This window comes from Rhipicephalus microplus, chromosome 6 (genome assembly GCF_043290135.1).
Source record: "Rhipicephalus microplus isolate Deutch F79 chromosome 6, USDA_Rmic, whole genome shotgun sequence".
Classification (NCBI taxonomy): Eukaryota; Metazoa; Arthropoda; class Arachnida; order Ixodida; family Ixodidae; genus Rhipicephalus; species Rhipicephalus microplus.
The window spans coordinates 14,653,782-14,673,587 of record NC_134705.1 but is presented as its reverse complement, the minus strand read 5'-3'; the positions used below and the strand labels follow the sequence as shown (position 1 = coordinate 14,673,587).

The 19,806-nt window shown below is 48.6% G+C and overlaps 1 non-coding gene across 1 annotated transcript; it reads right to left on the bottom strand.

Moving 5' to 3' along the window:
* Nucleotides 1–11,122: 11,122 nt before the first annotated feature.
* Nucleotides 11,123–11,195, bottom strand: TRNAS-GCU (transfer RNA serine (anticodon GCU)). The gene has a single exon. It is a non-coding gene; the product is annotated as a tRNA-Ser (tRNA).
* Nucleotides 11,196–19,806: the final 8,611 nt, after the last annotated feature.

Below are 19,806 nucleotides of genomic sequence, written 5' to 3'. Positions count from 1 at the left end.
GTGTGAGCAAATATGGCTTGCATGCGTATCCAGCGTCGCCCAACAGCACTCCGGGCCCCCGGTTTTCTTCGTACAGCCCCCGCAGGTGGGGGTTGTCAAAAATGCTGCTGTCATGAACAGAGTCGGGCCAGCCGGTAACAATGTCGAAGAACTGGAGTTGTGGTCCAGCCAATGCCTGCAGCAAAGCAGCAGCATACCAATAATCATAATCATGGCATTTTACAGCACCTATCTCTTTGCGGTTTGGTATAAACTACAGGCGCAGCAGAAATACATGTTGTTGCGCTGAGTCACGGTGCACGATAGTGCATTTTGATGAAAAAATAGAGACACTAGTGTTCATTCGAAAACCTTCACGAAACCTACCTTTCGGAGAAAAACCTCGAGTCCAGCAAAACACGTCACGGCGGCGCGAGTGCTGAGCCCCTCGAATAATTGCTGCATTGTTATTTCGCTCTATTTATTTGGCTAGTGCATGACAACCATGACTGAACAGAACCACGTTGATTACTGTATGGAAAGAAGATTACGACCCGAGCATTGATCGAAAAAATACGAACAAACTAAACTGTTCAGAGACTTTCAAACTTCACTGCTTACCTGCACATTGAAGAAGAAATAGCCTTTACGGTTGCAGAAAACTTCGGCATTTTCACCACCAGGGCTTTTAATCCGCACGTGCGTGCAGTCTGTGCATCCCATTACGCCAGGTATTTCGGCCACTTCATGAAAGTTCCGCATAACTTGTTAAAATTCCGGCAGCTGTGGAAAGCGCACCAGTATGGTGTACAAGTGCTTTGCGATCAGCGTAGTCACTTTTCCGACTGCATGGCACACTGTACACTGCGCAATATGGATGAGGTCCCCGGTCACTGTTTGAAATGTCCCAGCGCCATAAAATTTCAATGTCATCAACAGCCACAGCAAGGAGTCACATAAAGTACTTGTTGTTGGACTAGTTGGTTCGTCATACTGAGGGGTAATTTTAGACGCCTAAAGCACCACAGGAAGAAATACGCTCTTTCTTGACGCTCTTTCATGCCGCTCTTTCTCTGTGATTATTTCTTCCTGTGGTGCTTTAAGCGTCTAGAATTACCCCTCAATAGGAGGCACAGGCTGACCTCGATTGGCCCGGCTTTCTTGAAGCGGCAGCATAGATAGAAGCTGCCGCACTGTGTGCTTCGTGAACCGGTAGCGAGTGTGGAAGTGTTCCTTGTCGTACAGCTCCATAGGATTTCCTTGGTAACGAAGGGCGGGTCGTGGAATCTTCGGCAGGTATTGTGCCTCCGAAAACACAACATCCATGAAGTGGCATGCAAACTCAAACGCGGCCAACATCTGCGTGACGCCCGTTCGAGAGGTGGTCATGATGGAATAACACATGAAGTCGCTTTCAAGCTAGCCTTGCAGCTGACTTGAATCTTGTTCTGACTTCGACCGAGCCAAGTCGCCTTCAAGTCGTCCGCAAGTTTGAGAACAATTTATGGTGACCAGCAAGACTGTCTTGAGACAAGAACAATTCAAGTACAAGTCAAGTAACATCTATGCATTCGGGGGTTAAATTTATGAAAATTGTCAGCGTCACAAATAGTTTTGAGTAGCGAGAGCCGCGAAAGACAGCCTACGTCAGCGTGCTGGCGGCCACTCTTCTAACGAAGCGCAAAGTCAAACTCTCGCAAGCGTAGCACCCACCGAGCAAGGCAACGAGATGGGTCACCTAGACCAATTAACTAACCAACATGGTGATTGATCGTCGGCAACAAGCGTTAAGCGATGGCCGTAGATATACGGGCGGAATTTCTGCACACCAAAACCAACAGCGAGACACACCTGCTTTGTTATGGTGTAATTCTGTTCGGCCTTGCTCAACGAATGGCAGGCCTCTGCAATGGCGTGCTCGGCTGGCCAAATGCTGGATGAGAACGGCACCGTGGCCCATTCTACTTGCATCAGCGTGCACTTCCATTTTGGCAGAAGGGACATAATGATGGAGTACAGGTTCGGAATATAGCATCAACTGGAGCTGTCGAAACAAAGATTCTCAACTCTTTGTCTAGGTGAAAGGCTTTTCCTTTCGTAAAAACGAGGTGAAAAGGTGCGCAGTGTCGGCAAATATTGTGTACAGAACGTCGAAAGTACGAGCAGAGACCTAAGAAGCTTCTGAATTCGTGTTGCGACTGTAGTTTCTTAAATTTGCTCACTAGAGCAACCTTCTCTGGGTCTGGCCGTACTCCATGCTTGTCCGCCAGATGCCCGAGTACTAGCGCATCGCGTTGGTCAAACTGGCATTTCTTTATGTTCAGGGTAAGGACAACCTGTTCGAGGCACGTCGAAACAACGTCAAGTCGCTTTTGTCGTTGTCGCGTAGCAATATTGGGCAGGAACTTCTTGTCAGCTGTTTCCGCCGTCATATCATGGGGTTCGCCCGTTATTCGTATTACGGACACTGAGCATCGTAGTGCTCATAATTTCTTGTCACCTCACCTTGTTGCAGCTTCAAATCCCAGCTCGAGAACGTATGCTCACAATTCGGTCGAGCAATACCATTGACGGTGACGCAGTTGCTGTCCCTGATCAGCACTGCATTTTCCAAGGAATCACCATCCCCTGTTGTTTAGTGCGGTTTTCGCGTGGTCATGCCAGTCTCATCGCCTACAACACAACAGAACCAAAACTACTGTGAGAGAGGTCCACTGTTGCCAGCCTTATCGATATAGCACCAGTATGTGTCGTCACTCTATCGTATGCATCGTCAGTCGCTAAGTTTACGCTACCAGGAGGCTCATCTAATGCGCTTCAAGCCACTTTTATTCCATATCTTACTTAAACGCAAACTAATAACTAGCGGCCCTTTTAACAAAACGTATAAAACCTACCACCCCATATGCAATCGGATACGAGGCACAATTGGTCAGCTGCCATCTCGTAATGAGTTCACGGACCGCCATGGCTAGAAGCAGCGTTGACGGACGCTCCCACGTTTAAATTCATATTTACACCCAAACAAGTGGCGGGACGGATAGACGCCATGGTAGCTCAGCGGTAGAGCATAAAACGCGTTATTCGAAGGTCGCTGGTTCTGTTCCTACTCACGGCAAGTTATCTTTTCACCCACTTTTCTTTCTTTATATTTACAATAAAACTGGGTCTAATAACTTTCACTTCCCCTATAGATCCCTTGGCCTTATTGTCTGTTAGATCTCAATAATATTGTGTCAAAACACGGAAAAATCGAGCCGTACTTTTTCCTACACACACACTTACACACACACACACACACACACACACACACATATATATATATATATATATATATATATATATATATATATATATATATATATATATATATATATCTTTAATATGATGTACTGGGCCAGCTGTTCTTATTCTGACTTCGTTCTTCTCTTTCTCTAGCCAGGTATGCCTCCGTACATGTGCACTGCCTTTGTCATCATTATCCTCGGCCACGCTGCGTGCATGCAGTCCTACCAAGCTTACCCTGCCCTGGCACAGATCCTGTCTTCGAAGGTGGAAACATTCATAGGACCCAGGCCATGAATCACCAAAGGTAGAACTAAAGCTTCTGGTGGGTGGAGCTGGCTGTTTCGCAATGGTTGTCGTCGGCCCACAGGTCCTGAGCCCTGAGGTTGGTCGAACACTCTGGTCGGTGACCATGGCTATCTCGTAGCGGTCGCAGCACGCTTAGCAGGCAATTCCTTTGGTACAGTTTGGGGCACTGGTTTTCATTGCCGTCGGCGTTCTGGACAGGCTGCGATGCCTGGGCATCATGCTTTGACGCAGGAGCCTCTGCGCTGCCATCTCTTCCTCTTCTTGTTCTGCGGTCGCGAGAAATCAGGATGTTTTTTGGTGGTTGTGTACCACGGCGTCCATAGGGGTTAACGCCACCATAGCTGCACATCACGCTGCAGACACCAGGGGCGTACGAAGCTGCTCTGTGCGAGCTGGTCACCGTCTGGCCGATCCATCTCTGATTCCTTCTCAACGCACACTGCCTCCTGTTGATCCGCACGGCATTCAGATAGTCTCAACGTCATATTGCATTGCCCGTGATCCCATGTACGGCTCTACGCCGGGAGGCCGGAAGTGCTGATGTGGACTTCGCCAGCTTGCAGTGCATCACTACCGTCGGCCAAGGCGTTGTGGGTAGATACAGATAAAACAGGCATATAGTCCATTAATCTGTCTTCGGCAGACATGGACTGATTAAGTGAAGCACTCGCGCACTCAGCCAATGACTGCCTCGTAGTAGGCAAATCCCCCCCCTACCGCCTGATCGCTGAGTCTGCTCTCCTCGCTGGTAGTATTGGGAACTGTTGGTATCGTAGACAGGTAGGCTGTGTCATGTCATGACCCATCCGGCAGGACAGGGGTTGACGACTCCACGTGCCCAGGAGGTGTTGGGTTCAAAGGTCGCAATGCCAATTGCTCAGGCTCGAGGGTGGTCTTGTTGCATGCTGTCAGACTGGATGACTGCGATGAGACATAGAGCTGCCGCCCCACTTGAGCTCGATATAACGTAGTGGCCGCGTTGACGAAGGGTGCAGCTACCCTGTGCCCCTCTGTATCTTCCCTCACGAAAGAGTACGGCGTCGCCGATGGCTGACACTAATTTGAGTCCGGTAGCAGTGACGAGTCTGGAAGCTCATGTGGAGAACTGGAGTGCTCAGCCAGGGCCTCGAGATGGAACCCTTCTTGAACTGCATCCTCGGTACCGGTCAGGTTGGATGGGGTGGTGGTGGAGAGGTGGTAAGGATTACGACCAAAAGCAGCTATGAGCTTGCAGCTCCACTCCGCCCATGACTGCTGCTTCCAGCCTTCATACCGGTGCCACGCCGCCGCACCTTCCCGAAGACGAACTATGGCCACATACCATTTATAATTTTCTGTCCATGCCACGCGCAATGCTAATGCGTTGATGATTGCCACCCAGCTGTCGGCGTCGTTCCGAACCCCGTGGAATGCCGGTAGTTCGCAGACCGCTGGTGATTGTGGGGTGGCAGGTGGCAATGCAGAGATCCCCGACGCGAAGCAGTCGAGCTTGTGTAAGAGCTCGATGAGAGAAGACCGAAGCTGCCTGCGTTGCACCCGTGTGCTTGCCTCAAGGTCGTATGTATCACAATGCTGACAACATTGTATGAGCTCGCTCGGTGATCGACGCTGTCAGTTTGTTAGTCTCGACGCGGAGTAGCGCAATGGTACGCCGCAGGTCCACGGTGCTGTCGGGTGTTAAGCCCGAAGAGTCAGCGATGGTGGTCTTTGAGTAAGTAGCGATTGCAGCACTCACCCCGGTGAGGTCGACCAGCAGGAAAGCCCGGACGACGTTCCGTAGTGGATAGTTTGTTGAAAGAGTACCGCAACAGGAATGTAGGCCATGGGAAACGTGAGCAGCATTTCCAAGGGACAGGAGCTGGTGGGGATGCCTGCCGTGAAACGGTGGCAGGTTTTCGATCAAATCATGACCTAGAAACACAGGGGAGGCCTGGACGCCGTCCACAAGTGGTCTGAAGGGTGGCTGAAGCGGATGGTGGGACCCCATCGCTAAGGAAGCGTGAACGGCGTTCCTTGATGGAGAAGCCCGCGCTGCCGACGAACCACGAAGACACGTACCGGTGGCTTTCTGCAGAGGGTTCACTTGTCGGACTGCCCCATTGTGATGTACTAGACAGAGAACAAGAGGACACACCCGATCCTGGGCCAGCTGTTCTTACTCTTACTTCGTTCTTTTTTTTCTCTAGCTGGGTATGCGCCCGTGCCTGAGCACTGGTTTTGTCATCATTACAATATATATATATATATATATATATATATATGCTCGCACTTCACTTTGTTATTAATTCGCACACAACAAGCCAAACATTCAAAACGACTCATCGCCTCGCAACAGCTTGGACAGAGCAGTGGTGATATGTCCTTTTCGAAGAAAATTATTTTACGGAAGCAGTAAATGCCCAAGTTCATAAAAAGTTTGCTCGTTCCCATCCGTAACAGCATCAAGAAGGTCACACCAGAATAAAAGTTTGAATAAGCGATGCAAAATTGTAAGGCCCGTGCACAGCACTTGCCTGCTCCGCAATACTACAGCATAAGATGCGAAAGCGTCACATAGGCGACTCCACCGCAAAACGTCTACAACGAAAGTCATCACAGCGAAAATGCTGGCAAACTTTTACTATATTGTAACAATGCCTCGTAAAATGTTTACTCTCCCGTAGGAATATAATTGAGTGATTACTGTTGTGACAGAAAACTTCGTCTTGTTGGTTTTCGAAGCGTGCAGCCAAGAGTGAGCACTGTCGAAAAGGGGGGGCTCGCGCCCCACTTGCACTCTTTAGCTGATACGCCTATATATATTTTTTATTTGAAAGATTACCCGGAGCGCGACATTATATATTATCATGGTGGGCAAAGTTCCTCATGGAATGAGTCCGCAGTCTTGCGGCCAACTAAATCAGCTGGAGACATGTTTCATTTCATTTAATTTCCTTTTATTTTGAAACTTAAAGACCCGCGAGGGGGTATTACATAATGGGTGGGTAATTATAAAGACAAAACATACAAACGAAAGATTTAACATAGAAAGTGGTTATTGATATTTTCTATGAACTATGAGGGGCAAGGAATGGTTCCAATTTCACTGGGAAGGCCATTGCAGTCTGATGCGGTACGTAAAAAAAACGAGACAGAAAAAGTAGAAGTCCGGAAACGTGGCCGAACAACTTGAAGCAAATGGCTCGTGCGGTGAGATATGCGTGTTTCGGGAACGATATAAGGTGGGGCATGCAAGGGACTATGAGAAATTTTGTGGAACAATGACAGGCTGGCAATACGACGGCGAAGTTCTAGATATGGTAAACCAGATTCCGCTTTCAATTCAGATACGCTGACAGTGGAAAGGTATTGACAGTGAATAAATCTAGCGGCCCGATTTTGAAGCGATTCGATGGCATGTGTAGGATAAGAATGTCGAGGGTCCCAAATTGGCGATGCGTATTCTAGTTTAGGTCGAACGATGGATTTGTATGCTTGTAATTTTACGTGTTGTGAAGCTAGGCGTAAATGACGTTTAAGGAAACCCAGTGTTTCATTTGCTGATGAAATGATATAAGTGACATGTATGTTCCATGAAAGATCGCTACAAAGAGTGAAGCCTAAATACTTGTATAACGGAACATTTTTAGAGGCTTGGCATTACCTGCGTACGGATACACAAGCGGCATGCGGCGGCGATAGAATGAAACGACTTTACATTTACTCGGGTTAAGTTCCATGAGCCAGCGCTCGCACCATTCGTGGAGGCAGTTTAGGTTGGCTTGTGAGGGTGACTGTTTTGAAGTGTCAGTAACAGTGTCATATATAACGCAGTCATCAGCAAACAGGCGGGTTTTACAGCTAAGGTATGAAGGCAAGTCTTTTATGTATGTAAGGAATAAAAGGGGACCAAGAACCGAACCCTGGGGTACTCCGGATGTTACTGGAAGAAGATTAGACGTATGGTTGTTGATATTAACAGACTGGGAGTGGTTTGTAAGGAATTTTCTGATCCGATTTAGTGTGTTTGGGTGAAGATTTATCTGGGAAAGTTTTAGTAACAGTCGAGAATAGGGTACTTCGTCGAACGCTTTGAAAAAATATAAGAATAAAGCATCGGTTTGCAAGTTACAGTCCAGGTTAGTATGCAAATCATGAACAAATAAGGCCAGTTGCGTTTCACAAGAGAAACCTCTTCTGAAACACAAGTGGCCTCTTCTGCAAACCATCCTTCAATTGAACAATGGCTTGCAGAAGAGGCTAGTTGCAAGCCATTTTTCTGCAAGCCATTGTTAAATTAAACAATAGCTTGCAGAAAAAGATGCTTAAAAAGACCCGTTCTGGGGTTGTATGGCATTATTTTAAGTTTGTGGTCATGACGCGAGAAATGATAATGAGCTGGGTTCAAATATTTTGAAGCATTAATTCCTGTTTTCTTGTTATAGATTGAGTAAGATAATTTCAATCTTGAATTGCGTCATCGATCTTGTAGGTATTGCCAAATAATTTATCTTTTCACACATTGAGAGCTTTCAGTTTCATCATATTTTCCCAGAACAAATCTTGCTGCTATCAACCTAATGCGCTCTAGGGCATGAATGTTACCTTTTTGAAACGGATCACACACAGGGCAGGCGTATCTCAGTATTGGTCTAACAAAGGCGTAATATGCGGCCTGTTTATTCTCCTTGGGTACGTGTTTCCGATTTCTTTGTAAAAAGCCTAGGGCTTTTTCAGCTTTACTGAGAACACTGGCACTGTATTCAGACTATCCCCCATCCTCAGAAAACGTGAAACCTAAGTACTTGTATGTCTGTTCTTTTCTAATAACTTCAAGGTTTAAGATGTGCTGATTTGTAAACCCATTGACCCTTTTGGTCAAACTGACGTGAACGCATTTATTAGTATTTAGTATCATATCGTTATTTTTACACCATACCTCCACGTAATTAGAATCATCCTGAAGCTGGGTGTAATCTGTTTGACCAGGTAGTTCAGTATACAACACACAGTCATCCGCAAACATTCTAATACGACACCTATTTGTATCCGAAATGTCATTAATAAACGCAATAAAAAGAAGCAGGCCGAGTACGGAACCTTGACGTACCTCTGATGTCATCGAAACTAAACATGAACATGATCCACGTAGAACAAACGTCTGTTTTCTTGAAGGTAAATAGTCCGATATCCATCAGCAAATGATTTGATGAATGTTCGAATTTCGCTGTTCTTGAATCACAATCAAGTGTGATACTGTATCAAAGTTCTTTATGAAGTTGAAAAACGAACAATTTATCCGTCCACGATTATCTAAAAATGATTCTATATCATGATAGAGTTCAATGATTGAATTGAAATCAGGTGATTCATTAAAGCAGAAAAAAGAACAAATCGGTGTCAGAGAAATTGATCTGTAATTTGATACATCTGATTTAGAGCCACTTTTAAAAATAGGCATAAAATTAGCTATTTTTTAGTCATCAGGAAGCTTGCCTTCATCGAGTGATATTTGTAGATAACAAGGAGATAACAAGCTACTGCCTCAGGGCAGTGTTTTCAAACTCTTGGTGATATGCTATCTGAGCCAGTCACTTTACTTTCGTCAATGCCTGTGACAAAATATTCAAGCCTTCGAGCTATGAATAAATCAGTTGGAAATGAGCGTTCTGCGCATTTGGTGCTTGGGTGTGTGTGTGTGATTCATTGTGTCCTGTCTTTGCATTCGAATAATTTTTAAAAATGTAACAACTAGCCCTGTAACAAGTTCTTCTACATCGCCCTTGTATATGCTGTTCAGATGAAAATAACCTGGCAGCATACTCTAAAGATCAGTTTTTTTTCTTCGTTTACACCCTGTGTGACGAGCATAGCGACATTTCACCATAACCATAAATTTCGGTTCAAACGAAAAACGCCAGAGAGAGAACAGACTTGAACGCGTAAATTACGCGTTCCAGCTAGCAGTTGCGCCTTCTGGAGGCTGTATCGTAAAATTTTTCACTTATGCCGCCTCGTTCACGACACTAGTAAAACGTTTATGGCCACTGTAGTTACAGCGACATGCTTTTCTTTTCATTTTCCTTTCCCAAGAACCCCACAGCTCAACCCTGCGAGCTCCTGTAACAAAGATGAAAAGAAAAGTAAAAATACTGCGCGTTGCAGGGCTCAGTTTGTAAGTAGGGTACTTATGTATATTTGGGAAACAAGATACGTAAATACTGTACGCAATCACAGTTTTTCTCCCCCGCCACGGTGGTCTAGTGGCTATGGTACTCGGCTGCTGACCCGCAGGTCGCGGGTTCGAATCCCGGCTGTGGCGGCTGCATTTCCGATGGAGGCGGAAAAGTTGTAGGCCCGTGTGCTCAGATTTGGGTGCACGTTAAAGAACCCCAGGTGGTCAAAATTTCCGAAGCCCTCCACTACGGCGTCTCTCATAATTATTTGGTGGTTTTGGGGCGTTACACCCCACATATAATAATAATAATCACAGTTTTTCTCTTTTTTGGCGACAGCACGTGGTTTTTATTCTTTTTTTCGGGCGGCTGGCAAACAGTTTTTACACTTTTGTGGAAGGCACGCAACCAGGCCTGTTCCCGGAACCACGGGACACTGTTCGGCTCCTGCACAGTATGGGTGGTTTAATGAATTCCACTTCCGTGTGGGAAAAGCTATATTGGCCAAACGGCCAAATGCCTAAACGACCGCTTTTGCGAACAATAGTAAGGTCTTCAATACCTTGCAGGGTCACATCGACATACCTTCAAGAAGGTCGCGGGATCAAATCCTGGCTGCGGCGACTGCATTTCCGATGGAGACGGAAATGTTGTAGGCCCGTGTGCTCAGATTTGGGGGCACGTTAAAGAACCCCAGGTGGTCAAAATTTCCGGAGCCTTGTACTATGGCGTCTCTCAGAATCATATAATGCTTTTGGGACGTTAAACTCCACGTATCAACCAATCAACATCGGCACTCATTGTCGTGACTTTAGGAGTACGACCTGCTACAGTCAGAACAAAGTGATGGCCAGGCAAAGGGTTAAGCTAAGTCGTTAATTTATCGATGTAAATTTTATACATAAGTTTGGTGATAAGTGCGTTAGTGCAGCATCTATTGCGCTTTTAAATCAAGAAATTGGTTACTTAGCTGTGTGTTAGGGCGCGTGTGGTTATACGCTCGACCAAAATGAAATGATGAAACAATGCTCACAGCACTTGCTCATCCTTTCCTGGTTCATTTTTCTTATCGTTTCTTTTGGTCTGGTACCCGCTGTTGTGTTTTGTAGAAACACACGCCTTACCGAAATAAAAAAAAAATCAGCTTGAAGTCAGCGCTTTTTAATTCTGTTGTCTTGGCCTTTTCTTTATCGTTCTATGCACTGTTAGAACTTTTTGATGATGCCATGTTCCTTTTGATAATAGTGGGGTTTAACGTCCCAAAACCACCATATGATTATGAGAGACGCGGTAGTGGAGTGCTCCGAAAATGTCGACCACCTGGGGTTCTTCAACGTGCGCCCAAATCTGAGCACACGGGCCTACAACATTTCCGCCTCCATCAGAAATGCAGCTGCCACAGGCGGGATTCGATCCCGCGACCTGCGGGTCAGCAGCCCAGTACCTTACCCACTAGACCACCGCGGCGGGGCGCAATTCCTTTTCTCAAGATTTGTTATATCCCCGATACACTAAGCAATTCTCTAAGCAAACCACGCCTGCAGTCTTCGAGAAGCTTCAGGACTTTGGTAGATCATTTCGATAAGATCACGCCCACTCCGCGAACTATACAGATTATTCTGGAACATACGTCACCGCTAGCTATAACGCAGGAGCATTCGATGGCAAATGTATAAATTCAGGCGCACTTCGCCGCTTGTCAGTTGATCGACGGCCGACGCTCCATTCACCGCTATCAGTGCAACTCTGGGACTCTAAACCGACTTTTCATTTACCGTGCACAGGTTCGCTCAAATAAACATTTTGATCTGACCATCCAGTCTCTTGCCTTTAGCCACGTCACCATCTCATCTCGTGGCTTCTGGTGAAGGTGCTGCTTCTTTCATGTACCGGACGCCACCATCTAGCCTTGAACCAAGCCCACACCAAGAAGCCACCAACGCAGTCGAAGAGCAGTGAGTCAGCCGTAGCGAACAAAGGCTGCCACCGGAGTACGGGCTTCTACCAGGCAGTACTGGGAATATTAGGCCTTTGGTGTCAACCGCGGAGACAATGACAGCACCTGTTCCACCGGCCCCAATCTTGGTCCGGTAACCCAAGGAGCCACCAATTTTCCGTGGTTCGCCACTCGAAGACACGGAAATCTGGCTTGAAAAGTTCGACCGAGTCTCCCTTTTGAATGATTGGACCAAAGTTGACAAGCTGCGGCATGTCTATTTTGCCTTGCAAGACGTGGTAAGAGAACCAAGAGTCAACCTTGACAACGTGGGACATTTTCCGCTCTAGGTTCCTGGCCACTTTCCCGAGCGTCGGCGCAAAGAGAGGGCTGAAACTCTGCTCGAAATTCGCATCCAACTACCCAACAGATACTTCATGCTCTTCACAGAAGAAATGACTAAACTCTTCCGTCATGCAGACCCAGAAATGCCAGAAGAATAGAAGTCCGGTACCTCATGCAAAGAGTTAAATAAGAGGTTTTCGCGGAACTGATGACGAATCCACCGACCACCGTCGAAGAATAAGTATCAAAGGCGACCACTATTGAAAAGACCCTGGACATGCACATTAGACAGTATTATGTCACCTGAATTCATACTGCACACCTGATCGATTCATTGACTCTGAAGAGCTGCGTGACATAATCCGAACGATCACCCGGGAAGAGCTGCGCAAGCCGTTGTCTTCTGCGCAGCCTCAAGTGGATTCGATCGTCGACATTGTGCGAAATGAAGTTCGGCGATTGCTTCGAATTTCCCGAGCACTGCAGCCCGAGCCAGCTTTGAGCTAAGCCCTTGCAGTGTGCCACAACGCACCTCACCGTCCACGCCAAAAGGCCACCTCCTCGCACGTCCATCATCGAACGCCACCGCCACCCCCACCGACGTTCTAACGTTCGCCAGCGAGCCAGCACAGCGCGCCGGAGAAAACCGACGTTTGACGTGCACCTGACTACCGCCCGCTCTGCTGTCACTGCGGCCAACAAGCCGGGCAGACCTTCCGTCGTTGCCAGTCCCGACAGACGGGACTGCGTGGCTTCGCCGTCATTGCACCTCGTCCGCAGTCAAGGTAACGGCCACGTGGCATCGCCGACTATCATACAAGAACTCAATGGACACCACGAAGTGCCTTTCCGTTCACCGTCGCCCAGCAGCCGCATGTCACCGCACCACCGGCAGTACTATGGCCCAACGCGGGACCGGTCCCCTAGCCTGTATTCGGGAAAATAAGGGCAGCAACCGTTGGAGGCGCTGTTTCTGTGCGACGAACTACCGGAGATCCTCCGACAACGACGACGCTGCGATGGAGCTTTCCGAACACGACGCCAACCAGGCAAAGTGCTGACAACGAAACCTTACTTACAGAAGGTGACCGGACGACGCAACATGGAAGCAGCGGAACAAGCCGACGCAGCCATGACCGCAAGCACGGCCAGATGCAACGCGAGACGGTGAACTACTGACCTCGGCATTCTTATAGATGGCCCCGGTATGACCACTCTCGTCTATACTGAAGCTGATTATTCCGTCATCAGTGGGTCGTTCGCCACGAAGTTGAAGAAAGTTAGGACAGCTTGGGAAGAAGGGTTGCAGATTGGGCGAGTTGGTGATCCATGAACATAGCATATATTAGCGCAGTACATTAAAGAAACACGACACAGACGTAGATATTAGCGCCTACCTATCTCTACGTCTGTGTCGCGCTCCTTTTTTGTGTACTGTGCTCACTCGCGTACTGAATTCCGTGCCGACCGGTTGTGCCCTCGCAATCTCCGAGGTCAGCATAGCTCTGGCTGACTGGGCTCGCCCTACTTCATCTCCTGACGCCGACCTCCGACGACAGTGTAGCTCTGACCGACTGGACTTGCTCTACGCCACATCCTGACGCCGACAAGGGATCTCGCAAGTCGTGCCCCGTCCTCGGACTCCTGTGACTGTGTTTACATTTTTCTTATCTCTCCTAACCCCTCGATACTTCGCCGCTCTCTGGTTTACCTCACGCCTCTTTCTCTCTCTCTACACCTTTAATCCTATGTTTTCAATCCCTCCTCACCTCCAATCTTTGTGAGCTACTGTTGAGGTGTCGCTCGCTGAAGCAGACAGCTACGGGGCTCACTTTTCTCTTCCTTTCTCTCTTGGAACGACTTTGTGTTTATACTGCGCTCATACACGCTACGTTCAAGCTTGGGAAGGCCCCGAAATCCGCACAGCCGGAGGTCATCTTGTAACGCCGGCACAGAGAGAGTCAAGGCCGTATTGTCATGAAATACGGCTGTAATAACGGCCGTACTTTTTCTGCAGACTTCGTAGTCCTACTGCGTTGCTCGAGAGATGTCATCCTGGGCATGGATTTCTAATGCCTCTATGGTTCAGTCATCAACCTAGCAACAAAGTCGATACCGTTATCCTCAGAAGAAGCGCTACAGCCGCGCAAGCCGTCTGGGAACCACGCCTTGAATGGGCTGGAAGAACAAGTCATCATTCCGCCTCGCTCCAGCGTCATTATAACAGCCAGCGCTCCAAAATCACCTGACTTGGAAGGCTTCGTTGAAGGCAGTCAGGATCTGTTAGCCACCCGCAATAATTGCGTCGCAATAGGAATTGCAGAGCTGCAGGGACGCGAGGCAACGGTTATGCTCGCGAACTTCAGCAATGAGCACAAACGCATGAACAAAGGAACGACTGTCTTTTACATAGAAGAAATTGTGGAAGCCACCAGTGCTTTTGCCCTCGCCGATTATGCGGAACCTGCTCAGAGGAACTAAGCCCGTCCCTCAGCATTCGACGCCAATTCCAGCTTTCCGGACAATAAGCAAGAACAGCGCAAGACCCTGTTCCTGCAACACAGATTGCTTCTCGTCGTCGTCAAAAGTTTGGCAAGCCCCAATCACGAATCATTGCATAACAACCGAGGAAATTGCCATATCACTCCCTCATTTTCCGTACCGGGTTTCGACGCGAGAACGCGAGGCCGTAGGGAGACAGGTTGATAAAAGGCTGTGGAATTACATCCAACCTTCCGGAAGTCCATGGGCTTTTCCCGTGGTTTTAGTGGGGAAAAGTGATGGAACCTTACGTTTCTCCGTCCATGTACGCCACCTGAACAAAATCACAAAAAAGGACGATATATTCTCCCACGAATAGACGATATACTTTATCGGCTTCGTAACAAGAAGTGCTTTTCTTCATTTGACCTCAAGACTGGCTAGTGTCTAATCAAAGTCAGTGAAAGAGACCGAGAAAAAACGGCGTTTATAACACCGGACGGTATCTTCAAGTTTATGGTGATGCCCTTCAGTCTTTTTTCAGCGCCTGCCACTTTTCAACACATTATGGATACAGTACTGGCAGGATAGAAGTGCCAGACTTGCCTTGTGTACTTGAACGTTGTCGTGTTTCCGTCGAATATCGACGAGCATTTCCGGTGCCGTGAAGCTGTACTTCAAGCCATCTAGACGTCAGGACTCACCCTGAAGCTAGAAAAGTGCAGATTTGCGTACGAGGAGCTCTTGTTCCGAGAACACGTGATTATCAAGTGTGGAGTCTATCCCAATCTGCGGAAATCAGCCACTATCACTGAGTTCCCACCGCCCACAGATAAGAAGACACTGCGCCAATTTCTTGGACTGTGCACTTATTACAGATGGTTTGTCAAAAACTTCGTCCACGTCGCCTATCCACTCACTAACCTTTCCTGGGCCGACGTAGAACTCAGGTAGAAAACGCCGCAGGAACACGCTTTCCAGGAGCTAAACCATCGCCTTCAGACTCTTCCGTTACTTTCCCATTTTGATGAATTCACCTGGACAGAAATAAACACTGACACTAACAGCGCAGGTCTCGGTGCCGTTATTGTGGAGAGGGCTGATGGACTGGAAAGGGTCATTAATTACGCCAGCTGATCGCTATACAAACTAGTAGCCAGTTATTCCAGAACAGAAAAGGAGTGCTTCGCCATCATCTGGGCTACGTCGAAATTTCGTCCCTTCCTCTAGGGCAGGCATTTCAAAGTTGTGAGCGGCCACCACGCCTTGTGCAGGCTAGCTACCTTGAAGGACCCTTGAGGTCGTCTCGAAAGATGGAGCCTGAGGCTTCAAGAATATGACATTACCGTCGTTTACAAGTCCGGCAAACACTCCGACGCCGACAGTCTCTCTCGTGCGCCTGTCGGCCAACAACCACCCGACGATTCAGATGACGACTTATTCTTGGGAACGTTAGCTGCAGACAACTTCACTGAGCGCAGCGGGCCGACGCGGAACTTAGGGACCTAATAGAACACCTTGAAAGCAGGACCGCCAATTTTCCGAAGGTATTTGTTGTTCTACCTGCGAAACGGTCTTCTCCGAAGAAACATTTCACCGCTTCTAACTACGTACATCTTTGTGGTGCCTTTATCTCTTAGACCAGAACTCCTGCAGTCCCTGCACGCCGATCCGACGGCAGCGCTGATAAGGACAGCGAGATATCTGTCGCTCATTTAAGCACCTCGCCGGTCATTCTAGCACATTGGTATGGACCTACCGGGGCCGTTCTCGACGTCGGCTTACGGAAACAAGTGAATCGTAGTAGCTAACGACTGCCTCACCCCTTCACGCCAAGACAAAAGCCCTGCCCAAAGGCAGTGCATGCGACGTAGCTAAGTTCTTCGTCGAAAACGTCATTTACGTCACGGTGCTCCGGAGGTCCTCATCGCCGACAGAAGAACGACATTTACTGCTGACCTAACTCAAGCGATCTTGGCATAAAGCTGGACGAACCACCGCCGGACGACAGCGTACCAACCACACACAAACGGCCTCACCAAGCGGCTCAACAAGACGATCGCCGACATGCTGCCAATGTACGTAGATGTCAAACACACGACGTGCGACGCCATTTTGCCGTACGTGACCTTCGCAAACAAGGTGGTAGCGCAGGAGACGACGCAGGCATCTCTGTACAAATTGGTCTACGGATGGAGCGCGGCAACTACATTCTAAGCAAAAGGGTGTTAAAAGGGTGTGTGGTTCGCCTTTTTCAAGACTAATGGGGCTGCCTGTCACAGAACGAGCGCTCCAAAAGGGCGCGCCGCCAAATTGTCGCGACGAAACGCCGGAGTGACGCCGCGAGGTCAAAAAAAAGAAAAGAAGAAAACAAGCTCCCCGGGCACGCTCCCTCTCCCCTCGGAAGCGTGGCTTCGCTGACGAACCTCCTCACCCCACATCGGCGGCCGAGCAAGCCCACGAAATTTCTAGAGCGAAAGAGGCGTGGTCACGCCGGCTTGAGTCATCCATCGCGGAGGGCATTCCAACCGTCTCGCCCTCTCCCCAGCCTTCGCTGCGTATCGCGCCGACGAAATGACGAGAACCTTCTGGAATCTCGCGCGGAAGTTATTTATTCGAGCAGCCAAGACGAGAGAGCAGGAGAAGACGGAAGTTAGCGCAAGAGCGCGTAGGGTATACCGCCGTGTAGTCGGCGAAGGTTTTGTCCGTAGAGACAAAGCGGGAGAAGAAGATGATTTCCACCTGAGGGGTGACGACTCGAGCTACAGGCAAAAGTGTGTGTTTACTGCTATCAAGCGAAGACGCGTGGCAACAGCTGCGTGTGTGAAGCCGGCGTGTTTCCGGCAAAAAAGTTGGAAGCTTGGAGAGTGGCCAAGTGAAGACGTGAGGTTTCCTGGAAGAGAAACTTCGGAGGGCCGCGGAACGACAACAACGCTGGACTTTGAGTGAGTGATTCTCGGAAGAGTATCATCTAGACTTTGGTTCCAAGAACTTTGGACTGAATAGGTTTTCTATCCCTTTAGTCTTTAATTGTCTTGGTTGTTCAATGCATGCGACTGCATTGTAGTGCGTATTGTTGTCTGTGTCCGTTGTTTCGAGTGTGGCTGATTATACTGTGTAGTACGTAGTTTGTTTGGTGACATATTGTACTCAACTATTGTGGAGTGTGCATTTATGTGTATTGTTTTCGATCTGCCATTATTGAGAATATAATTCTGTTTGTTTATCAACTCTCGGCTCTGACTTGTTCTTTGGACCACAGCCGGCGTCCGCTTGCGCGCCAAAAAAGACCACTTCTAAATTGTCCACGCTTTCGTGGTGCGGTTCGGGGGGGCCGATATTTCGGCCTTTGGAATTAGCCCGGCGATAGCCTCCCTAATTAACGGTACCTGTGTGTGACAATTAATACAGTTGCCCATTAATGCTCCGGCCAATTCTGGCTCCGCGCAATCGTCTCAAATCGGTGAAGGTACACGTCAAGGTCGTCCTTCCTTTCATCAAACGCCACGAGCAGCTTGCTTGGGTTCATGCGGAAGCCGTGGTCCTCCCATTCGCTGCTTTCAACTCTAGCTTGGACCGGAGTTTCACTTCGCTGTTGCAAACGGAGCCGCTCGAGTTCTATCTCGTGCTGTCGCTGCCATTCTCTTTCCTCTCTTTCTTCTTTCGCCCTCTCAGCTGCCAGTCTTTCTCTCTCCAGCTCCAGCTTCAATTGCTGCTCTCTTTCTTCTCTCGCCATTTCAGCGGCCAGCCTTTCTCTCTCCAACTCGGCTGCTTTTTCTTCCTTGGCCCTCTCAGCTGCCAACCTCTGTCGTTCCAACTCGGCTGCTTTTTCTTCCTTGGCCCTTTCAGCTGCCAACCTCTCTCGCTCTGCCGCCTCTTTCTCCTTCTGGCTTACCCATTTCCGTAGTTCGGCGTCAGAAAGACCCATCTTCTCACCAAGAGCTACTAACTTTTCGAAATTCATTGTGTCTCGCAAATGAAGTCTTGCCGCGTGCAAAAAGTATCTGCCTAAATCAGTCTATCGGAACACTCCCCTGCACTCGTTAACGAGAACACTGAACAACACACGAAATCGTTCCGATAGCACAATCACAACTCGAGGCTCTTTCTCACTACTTTGGACACACTGTGCACCAAAGGTCCTGTCGCGGACGCCAGATTAATTGTCACACACAGGTCCCGTTAAGTACGGAGGCTATCGCCGGACTAATTCCAAAGGCCTAAATATCGGCCCCCCGAACCGCACCACGAAAGCGTGGACAATTTAGAAGTGGTCCTTTTTGGCGCACCAGCGGACGCCGGCTGTGGTCCAAAGAACAAGTGAGAGCCGAGAGTCGATAAACAAACAGAATTATATTCTCAATAATGGCAGATCGAAAACAATACACATGAATGCACACTCCACAATGGTTGAGTACAATATGTCACCAAACAAACTACTTACTACACAGTACAATCAGCCACACTCGAAACAACGGACACAGACAACAATACGCACTACAATGCAGTCGCATGCATTGAACAACCAAGACACTTAAAGACTAAAGAGATAGAAAACCTATTCAGTCCGAAGTTCTTGGAACCAAAGTCTAGATGATACTCTTCCGAGAATCACTCACTCAAAGTCCAGCGTTGTTGTCGTTCCGCGGCCCTCCGAAGTTTCTCTTCCAGGAAACCTCGCCGAAGTTTCTCTTCCAGGAAACCTCACGTCTTCACTTGGCCACTCTCCAAGCTTCAAGCTTCTTCGCCGGAGACACGTCGGCTTCACACACGCAGCTGTTGCCACGCGTCTTCGCTCGATAGCGGTAAACACACACTCTTGCCTGTAGCTCGAGTCGTCACCCCTCAGGTGGAAATCATCTTCTTCTCCTGCTTTGTCTCTACGGACAAAACCTTCGCCGACTACACGGCGGTATACCCTACGCGCTCTTGCGCTAACTTCCGTCTTCTCCTGCTCTCTCGTCTTCGCTGCTCGATTAAATACCTTCCGCGCGAGATTCCAGAAGGTTCTCGTCATTTCATTGGCGCGATACGCAGCGAAGGCTGGGCAGAGGGCGAGACGGTTGGAATGCCCTCCGTGATGGATGACTCAACCCGGCGTGACCACGCCTCTTTCGCTCTAGAAATTTCGCGGGCTTGCTCGGCCGCCGATGTGGGGTGAGGAGGTTCGTCGGTGAAGCCACGCTTCCGAGAGGAGAGGGAGCGTGCCCGGGGAGCTTGTTTTCTTCTTTTTTTTTTGACCTCGCGGCGGCACTCCGGAGTTTCGTCGCGACAATTTGGCGGCGCGCCCTTTTGGAGCGCTTGTTCTGTGACACT